The sequence below is a fragment of the Buteo buteo genome, chromosome 22, assembly GCF_964188355.1.
Source record: "Buteo buteo chromosome 22, bButBut1.hap1.1, whole genome shotgun sequence".
NCBI lineage: Eukaryota > Metazoa > Chordata > Aves > Accipitriformes > Accipitridae > Buteo > Buteo buteo.
Window position 1 is genome coordinate 7866877 of NC_134192.1, and position 15751 is coordinate 7882627.

Here is a 15751-nt window from a genome sequence, read left to right on the forward strand (position 1 = left end):
GACTGGAGAGAGAAAATCTTTAGTCTTCTCCATCTGCCACGAGTTTACCTGGCATACTGAAGGAAAACAGCATACCCTGTGTTACGGACAAAGGCTTCCTGCTGCATAAATTCCCTGGGTGGTGTGGGCCTTTGGCTGAGAGAACCCAACACTGCTTCACACAGAAGAGCTCATGTTAATACATGAGTTTTTTCCATACGGATCCAACAAAATTAAATACTTAATTTCTCCATGTTCACATTCAGTCAGGTGTGTGTTTCCTATGGTTTTAAGTGACCGTACCATAAATTTGCTTTTACTAACAGGTAACTAGGATGTGTGTGCTATAAGTAGTGGAAGCATTGTACATGTATTGCCTTTGCCTTTTGGGAGTGACTGTAAGGCTTTCTTGTCCACAGAATGGCTGAAAAATCTCCTGTCTGAATCGTATCCCTAGTGCTTTTGCTAGGTGCAAAAGTTTTTGAATTTGGATCCCAGGACATTTCTTCAGTTGTTGCATTTGCTTCTGATCTGTTTATTGCTAAACCATTCTGAATCATTGGTAAAGGTAGGTGTGTTTTGTGCTTCAAAAGTGTTAGCTTTTACAGTAAGAAATGAACATTTGGGAATTATAAAAAACTAAAGTAGATAAACTTAGCATTTTTAAATGATATATTTTTCAGATTATGCACAGTCGCCTGCAATAATGGAGGGATGCAATTCAGCCATAATGGATACTGGAAAAAATTTCCTAGTGTATCACAGGAGCATTGGGGTGTAGTCTGGGAGTAGTACAGCACAGAGGTCATAGGCCAGTCCTGCACAAGTCTAGGTTAAGTCACTAAAATTTACTAGCTATGCTCAGTTCTGTCTTTTAAAGAATGACATGGGGTATGTGTGTGTGTGGTTGTCTATGCTATGTTCCTTGACCAAAATGGGCCTTTGGTCTTTGGTCCCCTGCCTGGTCTCCCTTATGTGCCTGCAAGAATTCTCTAGACACTTGTTTTCTAACAAGTTCCCTGATTGTTCAATATCTTAGGGTTTTCTCTGCTTGCCATTGTATTTTTAGCAGCTTTTGACTTCACGTACCGAAGACCTTACCTGTGTTCAAAGGCTTAGGGACTAACTTGTGGTGGAAAGAACAGTGGTTCTATGCATACTACCGGCCAAATGTCTGTAATACAGTTTCTTTCAATTCCAGGAAACAGGGTTTGAGCGATCTAATTTCCTCTGGCCACAAGAAGCTTTGTCAGAACCTTATCGAGGAATCTATTGGTTGTGGAATACCCTGTGATGTGCTTCCTTCCCAGGTTATAGTTGCACATGTGTCTTTGCCCGAAGAGGAGCCTCTGAATCTTGGAGAGCAGGCCCAGGAACTCCAATGAGATCTCCCAGAGCCAAAAGTGACTTAAGTTTTGTTACTTTTGTATTCCAAACGAACCAAATCAAAGAACAGCCCGAACAGCAGATAAAGCACCATTATCTCCTTGCTAGTTGTTCAGCAACAGCCATCTCACACAGGCTGATTTTTGCAAAAAGTATTTTCCTGCATCACCCTCAGCAGAGCTGTCTATTAGGAAGCTGTTTTTCTTTCTACAGTTGTGTTTTACTGGTGTTTCCTCTTTTGAAACTGAGATAAAAATACATTTTTTTAATCAAAAAATGGCTGGATGAAAAGGTCAGTCCTGTTTTGTGTTTTTGCACGTCACGCCAAGGTGCTTCGTTCTATTAGTTGGCAGTTTTCTAGGACTCTTCCTGTTTTATGATTAAGTGAATAATATTACACCTGGAAATTCTCAAGGATTAATATATTATAACCATTATTTCTAGGATACAGTGTAGTCTTCCTTTCATCTTGTATTAGGTTTGCATGGCAAGGTTTTGGTAGCGGGGGGCTACAGGGGTGGCTTCTGTGAGAAACGCCAGAAGCTTCCCCTATGTCCGATAGAGCTGATGCCAGCCAGCTCTAAGTCGGACCCACTGCTGGCCAAGGCTGAGCCCATCAGCGACGGTGGTAGCACCTCTGGGATAACATATTTAAGAAGGCAGACACACACCCCCCCCCCCCCAGCATCAGAACAGCAGTGGAGAGAGGAGTGAGAAGATGTGAGAGAGACAACCCTGCAGACCCCCAGGTCAGTGCAGAAGGAGGGGAGGAGATGCTCCAGGCGCCAGAGCAGAGATTCCCCTGCAGCCCGTGGGGAAGACCATGGTGAGGCAGGCTGTCCCCCTGCAGCCCAGGGAGGTCCACAGTGGAGCAGATATCTGCCTGCAGCCAGGGGAGGACCCCATGCCGGAGCAAGTGGATGCCCGAAGGGGGCTGTGACCCTGTGGAGACCTTGTGCTGGAGCAGGCTCCTGGCAGGACCTGTGGACCTGTGGAGAAAGGAGCTCATGCTGGAGCAGGTTTTGTGGCAGGACTTGTGACCCCATGGGGGACCCATGCTGGAGCAGTGTGCTCCTGAAGGACTGCAGCCCGTGGAAGGGACCCATGCTGGAGCAGTTCATGAAGAACTGCAGCCTCTGGGAAGGACTCATGTTGGAGAAGTTTGTGGAGGACTGTCTCCTGTGGGAGGGACCCCACGCTGGAGCAGGGGAAGAGTGAGGAGTTCTGCCCCTGAGGAGGAAGGAGCGGCAGAGACGACATGTGATGAACTGACCCCAACCCCCATTCCCTGTCTCCCTGCACCACTGAGAGGGGAGGAGGTAGAGAAATCAGGAGCCTGGGAAGAAAGGAGATGTGGGGGGAAGGTGCTTTAAGATTCGGTTTTATTTTCTCATTATCCTACTGTGATTTGATTGGTAATAAATTAAATTAACTTCCCCAAGTCGAGTCAATTTTGCCTGTGACAGTAATTGGCGAGTGATCTCTCCCTGTCCTTATCTCGACCCACAAGCCTTTTGTTATGTTTTCTCTCCCCTGTCCAGCTGAGGAGGGGAGTGATAGAGTGGCTTTGGCGGGCACCTGGTGTCTAGCCAGGGTCAACCCACCACAGTCCTTTTTTAGCACCCAGTGTGGCACCCAGGCCACACTGGAAATAAGTGTGGAATAAGTGTGGAATACGTCCCACCCGGGACTTATTTCCGAAATAACCTCATAAATTCCTGGGCAAAGAAACATGGCATTGAGTGGGTGTATCCCATCCCCTACCACCCACAAGCTTCTGGAAAGACTGAGAGATATAATGGATTTTTAAAGACTGTTGAGAGCATTGGGCAATGGGGCATGGAAGCATTGGGATATAAATTTAGCAGAAGCCACTTGGCTGGTTAACACCAGAGGATCTACTAACTATCCTGGTGCTGCCCAGACAAAACCCCTATATACTGTGGGAGGAGATAAGGTCCCCATAGTGCACATAGGGAAGTGGCTGGGGAAGGTGGTGTGGATTGCTGCTCCCTTGGGAAAAAGCAAACCCATTTGTGGGACTGTCTTCGCTCAAAGACCTGGGTGTACTTGGTGGGTAGTGTGGAAGGATGGGGAGACCTGGTGTGTGCCTCAAGGAGTTTTAACCTTGGGGAGAAAAATAATGTGATGTGAGTTCTGTGTTGTAGGAAATGATGTAGCAGGAACAACCTGAACTGACAAAGAGTGAGTTTCTCAAGGAACTGGATGAGTGCAATGATGACCCAAACCAAGCCGGTGTTGGTGCCCAACAGTCGAATATGCTGCTTCTCTTGTCCTGAGCACCCACCTTAACAGATGGGGCTCAAGTTGTAGCCTGTTCTTGGAGGAGTGGAGGAAGCCCATGGAATGGGAGAATAATATGTATCTGTTAAAGGACAAGGGATAGTAGTTAATGAGAATGTATAGATCTGTATGTTGGGTATAAAGATGCTTTAAGTATGTAGTATAAGTTGTAAGGTAAGTAAGTGTTGCTAAGATAAGATTTCAGTAGTGAGAATTAAATACAATGAGATGGTTAGAAGATATATAGGTATGTATTAAATTATGTGGAGTGTGAGCATGATGCAAATGATGAAGACTGTATTGGGTCTGACTGAAATGGAGTTAATTTTCCCCATAGCAGCTGTCATAGTGCTGTGCTTTGTATTGATAGCTAGAAAGGTGTTGATAACACACCAGTGTTTTGCCTACTGCTGAGCAGTGCTCAACAGCATCAAAGCTGTCTCTCCAACATTCCCCCCTCACCAGTAGGCTGGAAGTGGGCAAGGTCTTGGGAGGGGACATAGCCAGGACAGCTGACCCAAACTGACCAAAGGGATATTCCACACAGTATGGTGTCTGCTCAGCAATGAAAGCTAAGAGAAAGGAGGAGGAGGAGGGGAGGGCATTTGTTATTATGACATTTGTCTTCCAGAGCAACCGTTATGCGCAGTGAAGCCCTGCCTCCCAGGAAGTGGCCAGACATCGCCTGCTGATGGGAAGTAGAGAATAAATCTTTTGTTTTCCTTTGCTTCCACGCATGGCTTTTGCTTTTGCTCTATTAAACTGCCTTTATCTTGACCCACGAGTTTTTTCCATCTTACTTTTTCCCCTCCCTGTCCTGCTGAGGAGGAGAGTGGTAGAGCAGCTTGGTGGGCACCTGGTGTCCATGCAAGGTCAGCCCACCACACATGTGTGTTTTTTGGATGTTCTCAGGCAAGTCACACTTACACTGCTGACTGACTTGGACTTTGTATTTTGGCGTTGTATTGTGCCTTGTCATGAGCTGAACAACCTGTGTTGTAGTTGCTGCCTAATGCCATTGAAAAAATGCCCTAAAAGAGTGTGATCTAAATGACATTTTCATCATATCATGTTTAACCAACCTTGTTGCTACTGCTTTCTTGGTTTTCTTTGGCTCCCATACAAAGTAAAATGTGACAGATGAATCATAAAGCTCACCTTGTTCACAAAGTGTTTGAAAGATGAAAGGAAGCATATGATATGTTTGTGGATGACAGCAGAATTGCAACTGCATGAGGGGGACTGCTGTTTGCTGTGCTTGAAATGTTTCTTGGTTTGTTTTAAGGGCACATTGATTATGTGCATCAGCATTCTTTATAGTGCTTTAAATACACACATATTTTAATTAAGTTTAATATTTAGGCTTAGAAAACAAAGCCTGTCTATATTTATATTGAAACAACGTTCTGAGATAAAATACGTGATGAGGTTAACAGGAAAAATTTCTTGAAGAGAGTCCAAGGAGTTAGTTTGACAGCTCAGCATGGATCTTTATTGGTTTGAAGAAAGAAGATGACTGCTTACTAGAGATTTAAGTGCAGAACTTGGATAAAGTAGAAGTGATTCTGATGAGAGCTCTGAGTCAACTTTGGTTGATATTCTAGGAACCAGATCCTGGAAAGGTGCTGAACATCTTTAATGCCCATGTAGCTGTCCAGATTGTTTTATATTCTTATTAGTACAATTGGTATCTCATTTTATTTCTGTTTTACGCAGCTGCCTGAAGATCTAGGTGAACTTGAAGATCAGCACTTCTCTTTCTTTTTATGGGTTTAGATCTAGGTTATGTGGGGCAATCCTGTAAATACTGGGGAACTGCAAGACTGAATGTTGTGGGACAGAGCCTTAGTTGGCATAGCTAGGTTCTCTCAAGCCGATTGATACTTATTATACCAGCTGCACTTGAGTGCAGTAACTCTTTTGTAATGGAATCACAGTATGCTGGTTTCCCATTTCAGTTAATAACTTCTGAAAATAATGTAAGTGCTTTTTGCTGATTAGGCATACCTGACTGGTTGGAAAAAAATGTGTGTACAATACATGGCAAGTCAGCTTCCCTTTCTGTGCTGCATTATTCAAAAGCACAAGAAAATATTAGTTGGAAAACAAATGAGATAAGAATTGGGGTGTTGCTGATTAACTGGAGAAGCCATTGTGTTGAGATGGCAGACACTGCTGTCATTGTGCTCATTCTGACCGACCAGCATGGAGCAGATGCCCTTCTGTTGTGTCCCCATGCAAATCTGTTTGCAGTCTTAATTTCAGATCTGTTCTTTTCTCCCTTTGTAGGCCTTTTATTTTATGCAGGCAAATAAAGTAAGAGCCTCAGTCTTCCCTTTGTGCATTTGGTTCTTGAAGGATATTGTTCATGAAGGGCAGGCATGTAAGAGGTTGTAAGAGGGTCCTGTGAAAATTATATGATAAAGTATTGTGAGAGAGACCTTGAACAACCTAAACATACTGCACTAAGTGTTCTTTCAGCAGCTGCTGTAATGCACTATTTCTCAAACCCTCTAGGTGAAAAGTGAAGAGCTCTTTGCTGCATGGGTACCTCTGGCAGTGCTGTTATGATATTGTAATATTTACTGGGTCTGCTAAAGCCACCCCTTTTGGGCTCACAATTACATGAGGCTCTCGTCTCTTCTAGAAGGTAAAGAATGTATGTTTTAACTTCTAAAATTTTCTAGACTTTGCATTTATGGAGAAAAACTTAAAAACCTGGTAGAGCCTAGGGGCCCGCAAGTCCAAGGATAAATAAAAACAACTCAGTATTAATTTTTTGTTTCTTACCATTCTTAAGACAAAGTCCCAGATAATAGATTAACAAGCTAGTTCGTATCTCTGTTTAAGGGTTCCTTTTTGACTCTTTCTGAGGGGTGTCAGTCCTCTGTCATGGTTGCATATTCCTAGAGTGAAAATTATTCTCTTTTTTCCAAATTACTTTGTACAGGGGCTAACTGGACAGAATATTGGACTTGGAAGACCACGTTCCTGGTTCCTCGGCTGGCCCACCAGGACAAATCATTATATCTCTGCCTCATTTATTCATGTGTAAAATTGGAATAGTCTTACTGTCTTTGCTAAGTATTGGACTTTGCTAATAAATTATCTCTGGGAAAGCTGCGTGTGGTTAAAATACTTCATAGTTGATGTTTACCCATTTATGATTGTAAAATGGGTTGTACCCACGAAATATACACTTAGCATTTTACCTTTTTAACCCCTAAATATAAACTTGGGTTTGCTTCAAAATGAGCACGGAAAAATCTTTCTGAGTTTTTTTTTTCCCCTCTATGTGAGTTAATTATCATGACAACTTTAGAAATGAGTCTTTACCAGATATGTTCTTCAGTATGTCTGAGGTCCTCCAGGGTACCTTTATGCAGACATGGAGATATTTCATTTCAGTGTTTACAGACAGGGACCAAAGTCACTAAACTTTGAAGAGTGTGAACTCTCTAGTAATGTGCAAGGGAGGCTCTGCTACAATCTCTGTGTTATTTCTGTCTCACTGTTCCACAACTGGAGTAAGTGATTGCTGCTTCATCCTATTTCTTTGTAACACTTTTTGCTGCTGCCATTGTTTTACATGGGGAGCTGAGGCATGGAGAGATGGAATGATGTAGGAAAGGTGGTGGGCTAGTCTGTGTATATAAAGTGATTGCCCATGTTCATCCTTATTGACTGAAATATCAGACTATCCTTTAATGCACCCACTTTAATACACTAAAAATTTTATAGTAGGCATAACTGTAGGAATCCATAGTGTCTGCATCTGTTCTCCTGACAAAATTGTAAGTGAAGCAGCCTATCAATAGGTGTAAGTCTGTAGTAGTACATTTCTTTTAGTGTGCTTGTGTGCTCATGGCTATTCCTTAACAGCTGAGAAGTTTACTACAAAACAGATGTAGTTGTAATGACATTCCTGCACTGTTTTGTGGATTGCTTCTCTAACTCATTCTTGTCTTTTTAAGGATCGGAGAGCCCCGCATTTGATAACAGGGTGACTTGAGAACTCTTTCTGCTGGATTAAGGAGTCTGAGTGGGCATGGGGGGTTATTGCACACCTTTCTGACTGCAGCAGTTCTGCTTCTAACGGTGCAAGTGCAAGGGGAATCAGGCTTGGTCTGTGTTCAACTGAAAATGCGCCATTTTGAACTGTAGCACACTTGGTAATAGCAAGAACCTGGAGTCTGCTACTGATGGTGTTTGTCACAGCTGCTGTCAATATCAAGGGAGGTAACTGGTCTACAGCCAAGCTGACCTTTTGGGAATCCACAGGGATATTAGAAACAAAAGGGCACCTGTTTGTTGTTTTAAATTGTGAAGAGTCTGACTTGGTTCCGCAGATTGAAAGCATGGAAGAGATATTGGCATTTATTAGTCACTTGGCTTCTTTATTTTATGAACCAGTTCTGAACAGCAAAGGCTGTATAAAATTAATCTGTAATTAGCTTTGTGGAATTGGAATGGAGTTGAATTATCAAAAGGAAACAACTAAGTGGCTAAGACCTGAACTGAGCAAACTCCTCATCTGCATGTTGGAAACTAATTGTGGATGATGGCACAAATGCAGCCTCGATCCGAGCAGAGAGTTGGATAGCTACAGCCAAGTAACCTTATCTGAGACGAAGGTAAGTGTGAGGCAGAGGACTTGGTTTTCTTCTCTTCAACTCCTCCTAGAAAATCTGCATCTAAATTTAGTCCATCTTTATCCAGCAATGTGTAAGGATATTTTACTTGCTACGTTTGATACCAGTGGTAACAATGGCATAGTTAGAACTGCTATAGATTGGAAGTCAATGGCCTTAAGCACCTGCTTGATTGCTGTGCTGGAATGGGATATCAGCTGTTGCTTTTAACAGTGGTGTCATAATATTTCAGCAGCAACCTGTAACTGCCTGGATTTAAGATTAATTTCTAATCATTATAACTATTCAGTTTCATAACAGTAGAATCTAAAAAGAGTTTGATGGTTGGGGGGAGGTTGGTAAGGGTAGGGGGAGAGAGAGAGAGAAGGAAGGAATGACCAGGGATATCCTCCTAGACAAAGAGTTTGTTTCCTCTCTGTGGTCGTGTATGCTGCAGAAGAAGAGGTTTAGGGGGATTTTTTTTTAGGGAGCTACTTTCTGATAGTGTTTTAATGAGAAATCACAGTACACTGCTGTTAAAAGCAGTACATGCAGCTAGAAGTGTGTAGTTTTCCTCATCTGTACCCTGCCCCCCTCCCTCCCCATCTGATATGGTTGGAAATGCTTATCAATTTCATGCAAAGAAGCTATTCACACTGCTGTGAAGAAGCTGCAGGTTTCTTTCCATCAGGATTGTCTTGATTTTATCAGCCTGTAGCACCACTCTGTGTGTCTCTGTTCCTTAGGTGAGCTCTGCAGCATCTGCTGGCTTTGGAGAGAGCTCTGCACAGTGTGAATGTGAAGCAACACCTTTCTCAAGGCAAAAAACCTGGCCCTTTTAATTGTCTGAGGACCTGCGTGCTCTACAAAAGCATTGTAAATTCCTAGCCTGAACTCGGTCATAGGTAATGACAACATCGAGCTGCTTATCTCTACCTCTCTTTGGAACGGAGAATTTAGGGAAGGTGAACTCTTTGCTCCCTCTTGTGGTACATGTAGAACTGTGAAAAAAATTTGGGGAAAAGCTGCCTGTAACACTGAGAGAAGCTGAGCGTCAACGTTTTCCTTAGCATCCTATGACAGAATTAAATGAGAGTTTTGACATTACCTCAAATGGCATGAAAGTAAAAGGTTTTCTGAGATCAGAACACAGCCCTGAAGCAAACAGCTTTTTAAAGCAAGGCTAAATGCTATACTGTATTGTAGCTTTCAAACAGCCAGGGAACGCAGAATGGTGAAATACAGTTATGTATGTACTCTGTTGATCAATTTTTACATATGCACATCAACGAACAGCTTAGGGCTATTTGCCTAATACTGGTTAAAGTTTTTATGCCACCTCCTGCAGATCTTCATGCCACTTGGTGTATTTTTTTCCTTTATATGGTCTTGAGTCTTCTGTAGGTTTGTAATCCAGTAGTAGAAAATGTGCTCATTTTGTGCCCTGTCAGCTTTCTTGACCTTAGAGTGTACAAAACATTTGGATAGAAGTTCAAAGATCCTTATCCCATTGGTGGAAATTATGTGCATTATTACCCTAGAAATGAGAAAAGGAATAGCAATAGAGAACAAGACCCCAGATTACTGCAGGTTACTGTATGCTGTGTAGAGTTGCTGTGTTTTCTTGGGCTTTGTGATACCATTTTTTGATGGTGGGTTTTCTTCTTCTGGAAACGTTTATGCGCTTATAGAAGAATTTACTTTTTTTTTTTCTTTGTAGTGAAGTAATATGCAGTGTCATCGGTGGAGCCAGGAGCCTGGTTTGAAGGGGACTTCACTGGCAGTGCATAGTAAGCTTCATGTCTTCGTCATGGGCTGCAGCCTTATTGCATGCATGCATACATGTGGGAGTGTCCAGAGCCTCCAAGACCCCCAGATACTCTGCAGTAATGAACTGATACAAAGCCTAATCTTGAAGATACTGAGAGGCAAGTGAGGAATGTCAGACAGGTGAGCAGTTACATAGCGGTTACAGCTGATGACTTGTGTTATGCAGTTATAACAAAGGAGAGACAGATCTAGCTCATTTATACAGAATCTAACACAACAGAATTACTGCCTTTTTGGCCCAATAATAGTTTAAGTGTTAAGCAACGATAGTATCCCTGCCTAATTTTTTTCATGTAACTAAAAAAAAACCCTGCAGCCTTGTGTGGTAGGGGAAGACCCTCTTTGAACTGCCTTAGTGTCAGCTGCCTCCTTTGCACTGGTCAAATGTATGGTCCAGGGTGTGAAAACATGTTTCCCCAACAGGCAGCTGTTCTGCTTGAAGTGTTTTGGCCAGATGGACCTGCTTGGCAGCAGTGGACTATTTTCCTTGAGCCTTCTGAGTTCCAAACTTCCTATGGAGTGTTTGGAGGGAGGCATCTTGTTTTGCCTGATGTTAGAACAGGGAAGCCACCTTTGCCACTGCCTAAACAGTAGTATCCCAGGCTAGTAACATCCTGCAAGTTATTATGACTTGGCCTCTCTGTTGGCTGTAATTATATCCCTTCAATGTCTGCAACCTCCACTATCACCAATAGTCTTGTGGACAATACGAACCATTGGTGTTGGCTAGATGTATTGTGATTTTGAGAAGGTGGTGAAAGATTTTAAACATTAATGAAATGCTCTGATTTTGATGTGGTTCTCTTGGCAGTTCCAATCAAAATTGCTTTGCATTTCCCTTTGCTGTGGTTTAAATAATTTGAGTTTGCTGCAGAATGAGCATGTAGATATCTGTAGTTTTACTGCTGGCATAGAAACAAAAAATCCAAGGAAATCAATAGTTGCTTTATCTGGATTAGAAGCTGGGCTTTAGGCCTAACATGCTGTAAGCAATGCAAGCACTAAATGAGCCACCAGGACTTTTATTTTCAGGGAGTACAAGCTGTTGTAAATGTAGAACATCCTGAACTGAAATATCTTCATGTTATGTGTCAGTCAAACATGTTATCCAGGGTGCACTTAAGCTGGTAGGTGTCTCCTCTCATTTTTCCAAGGTGTTGCTTTCATGTTGCTGGGGATCTGCAGAGAAACAGAGATAAATATTTCAGTGATGTAAAGTTTTGCTTAATGATGGGACAGGTCTCAAAACATACATAAGATCTACTGGAGTATTGATTGCTCAAGTAGTCCCCTTAAGCCCTTTCATTGCTTGAACAATAGAAGATGGATACTTACACTGAGAAGTGAACTACATGCAGAAGTGGTGGATGAAAGACCTCACAGGGAATTGGAACAACAAAACACAATGAAAAGTGTTCTACTTAATTTAAAAAAACCCAACAAACCAATGAACCAGATTAAAGTTAAATAGTTTTCTGTGAAAAACCTATCTCGTGGACACTGGAGGTATGAGCTGCCATTTGCCAGTGTGGTGCAGTTGTTCCAGTGACGGTCAATGTTGGAATGTGCTAACTGGAAGTTGAAGCCTATGGGACAAATCTGTTTATTTCTCTTCATCCTTAAATGGACTCAATCCTACTAGCTCCAGGCATTTATACCTCAGGAGAAAGGTGCCAAATGGTTACAAGAGTGTCTGGGAAAAACCTGAGATTACAATAAATAACTGATAGCATAACTTTTTGTATGCTTTCTGGTTTGGAGCTGTTCTGGATACACATATGTGCACTGCTCTCAGTTACTGCGAAGGATATGTCTCTTTTTCCTCTTTAAAATGAAAACCTGAGATTCTGAAGGGATCATGTGAGTCTAGTAATTGGGTCTTTAAAACAGACCCATGAAATAGTGCAGCACTTCTGGTGAGTTATGGGAGAGTTGACAATGCTTTAAAAAATGACTCTGTTTGACTCTTGCTGCCCATTTCCTTGTGAACACTTAGATGTACTGCTCTCCTTCCTAGTACGGACAATAGCAAGATTTTTGTCCCCAAAGCAGCATTGTAAAAGGGGAGGGTACTGTAATTAGAGAAATGAAGCAGAGATTTATTTTTATATTAACCAGCAGCATAAATATCTTTTGTCCTGTTAAGCTGTTTCACAGTCCTCATTAATGGACTAAACTTGCTAGTTTGTCTCTTTATCATGTTGATAGACCTGTTAAATGAAACCCTGAGAGATCAGACAATTTAGTTCTGTGGCCAGTGGCAGCTTTTCACAGCAGTGATTTCTAGCTGGGTTGTACGTGCCAAATGTCCAGGCAGCTTGTGCTTATCAGCATCCATTATACTTTTTGTTGACTTGAACCATTAATAACCTGTCAGATTAGGTAATTAGGCTGTCTCTAGTAGCCAGGGGAAATTGTTTTTCCCTAACTGATGGTATGGGTTGTGCAGTTGTGCAGATAAGCACTTGGCCAAATGGCAGTTCAGGCGATTTTTAACTGGCCTTGCTGATGAATGTAGAAGTAGTGCTGAGACATGAGGGGCAGATTAACAACAGAGAGACAGGCACTAAGAAAAATAACCTGCCCCTTTCAGAACTCTCTCCAAGTAAGTCACTGGTTATGGTTCTGATTCTGCAAATCTGCTGTGTGTAGGAGCAACCCCGTTAATTTCAATGCTGTGATTGTTTTATAAAGACTGCTCCATTCTTCTGAATTAAAATTCATCCCAGACCTGAGGGAATTAAAGGGATTCTCTCTAGGAGGTGTCATTTTACCTCTGTGAGTAAAGCTGACTACTGCGAGTACCCACTGCTGCTCTGAGATTCTCTTTGTGCAGTGACCTTCTCTCTTTGGCACTGATGGAGTCTGTTGTGCCCAGGAAATGCTTCAGCAGTTAGTAGATGCAGGAAAGGTCTGTTTATCCGTTGAAGCTGGAGTCCCAGTTCTTAGGTGAATGATATTTACCTATTTCTAGGAGCAATCAATCTTCAGTGTGAAAGGGCTGAGTGTTGTGGCAGCATCCATCAAACAGATGTGTCACTTCAGTTATGTGAAGACTTTCTGTTGAAATAGACAAGAAAATGAATTTTCCTGAAAAGCTGTTTGGGTTCCCTATGATTAAGGGCTTAAGTTCTCAAAGCTTACTTTTTTTATTTGAGCCAACTGATAAGATGGGTGCAAGAGTTGTAGAGGCTACTTTATTCTACAAGATTAGTAAGGTGAATAAATTCCTGCACAGAAAGGCATTTTAAGAGAGAATCCAACTACACCCCTCCATCAAAAACATACCCTCTCCTCTGAAATGGAACAATGTTTGGGAGGGAAGCAAGCCAGCACACAAATAGTGATTCCCCAAACCAGATTGTACTGATGCTGAGAGATTCCCACAAAGGGCTGTGAGGTGGTAGCAGCAACGTGTGCTCAGCTGCCCAGTCCTATCGACTCACAGTGACCCTGAGCAGCTTAGTTGTGCTTGGGTGCAGGGGAGGTCCAGGAGCTGGAGGGACAGAGTGGCAGAGGGCTGGAACAATCTTTGCACACATAAATATTACAGTGAATGTCTTCGAAGACATGACTTGCTTCTGGCTGAAACCCACCCTGCACGTGCCCATCTTGCACGCCAGGTGAGTGGAGTTGATCCGCTAGCCAGCCTGCCTCTATTGAGCATTGTGGCTTGACTCCAGACGCGTTACAGAGATTTGTAGCCAGGCGTCTGCCATCCTTTGCCAGCTGAGTGACCACTGAGATATACGTGGCATAAACCTAACCACCCCAAAATCAAAATACTTCCTGAAAGGCCACCCCTGCCCAGGGTATGTAGTACAGGAGAAGGAAAGCTCATTCCTCCAGTAAGAAATCCCTGAAAATGGGGTGTGTGTCACTGGTGGGTTAGTTCCCTGATGCCTACCTGGGAGGTGTACACAGGGTACCAGCCAGGCCAGGGGTAGGGCTGGTCCTTGCTTTGCAGATGTAGTGAACAGACCCTAAGGGGAGCCAGGCGTTTCCTGCTCAGGTGGTGGCACGTGCCTCTGTGCCCAGGGAATTACCTGCTTTTGCACTTTTCTGCAGTCCCTGATGGGATGACAAAGATCTCATTTTTTAAATGTCACTGAAGAAATTTTGCTGAACCTCTGGCTGATAAAAATAAAAGATGTGTTTAAACTTTCTCCTTTTGATTTACTGTCTGAACTTCTTTGGTTGTGGGCTCCAACGCAGCATTCAGCATTTACTGTGGGTTCAAGGATTGGAGACAGTTGATCTCCGGACAGCGATTCATTAGAAGCCAGCTTTATCCATCACTGTGAGATGGGTTAAACCACTGCTTGGTTTATGGAAGTGGCTGGATTGAGCCTATTGAACTTTTCACTTAAAACAAGGTGGAAATCCCCTTGCTTTGAAGTTCAGCAATTGGAGTTAGACTCTAGCAGTTCTTATCTTTTATTTTAGGGATGCAGTTGAATTTTCAGTGTGGCTTTTCTTTAACATAGTTACAGGCTTTGAGCTAACCCAATTCAAACGCAGCCTGTGTTCCAGCTTCCTTTGCCTTCCCTCCTGCCTCCTTGTCATGATTAGGCATGTATGTTGTGGGTAGTGCCAGCACCTCTCCATCTTCAGCTGAACAAGCACAACCACACTGTTATAAAGATCCTTTGTCCCCTGGGTCTGACAATGCATTAGCACTGTTCCATGGGGTGAGTGGGACAGCCTTTGCCTTCAGATGAGAGCTCCATGTGGTCTTAAGCAGGGTTTCTCCCTTCCCCAGGCTCCACAGCCTCTCTCCCTCTTGCTTGGGCAGCTGTCCACAATCGCCTGAGCCCTTCATTCATCTTGGCCCTTGTCCTGCTCTGCCCAGTCTTGTTATACTGTGATTCTCCAGGGCTTGCTAATAGTTGTCCTGGTCTGGAGAACTGGATCAGGTTTGTCTGGGGCAGGGCTCCTGTTTCAGGGAAGCCCTAAGAAGTTTACTAGAGACACAACATCTCTCTCATATGTTAGTAACACTACCTGCAGGTGTTTGAGACCAACACTGAGATAGTTTCTGAGATAGTGAAAGTGCATAGAAAAGGGAGTTGAACTTGGAGAATTCTATTGCATTTAATGAAAGTGTTGAATATGAGGATGCTTTTGTTCACCAGTAAAGGCAGAGATCAGCTGAATTCAGCTGACTGAATTTAACAGCCTGAATGCAACAAACCAGGTGCAGGGTAAACCTTGAGGTACACAAAGTCAAGGACTGGCATGGAAACTCTTACTTCCAAGGCAATGGCCACAGATCAGCTACTTCTAGTTGTCAAACAGCTATAAAAGTGCAGAGCCCTCTCCAATTCTCCTGTAATGGGAGAAGGGGAGGGAAAAGAAGAAATATTGTTGAATATTGTTGGCCTGAATAGGTGCTTGATGGGTTGGGTCATTTGTTGGCCTGGCAGAGAATGGGTTGCAATAAATCAGCGCCTACTTTTTTAATACCATGGGGCAACTGGAGTTCTTAATTGTTTTAACTTCCAGGCTGGGCAACTTTAAGGAGGCACTGTGGAGTGAAAGGGTAAGGGTCATACTGGCTGGAGGGTGGGAGCTGGAGTGGGATTCTCTGTGCTCACAGGCGATTGCTTTCTGTAGCTCAC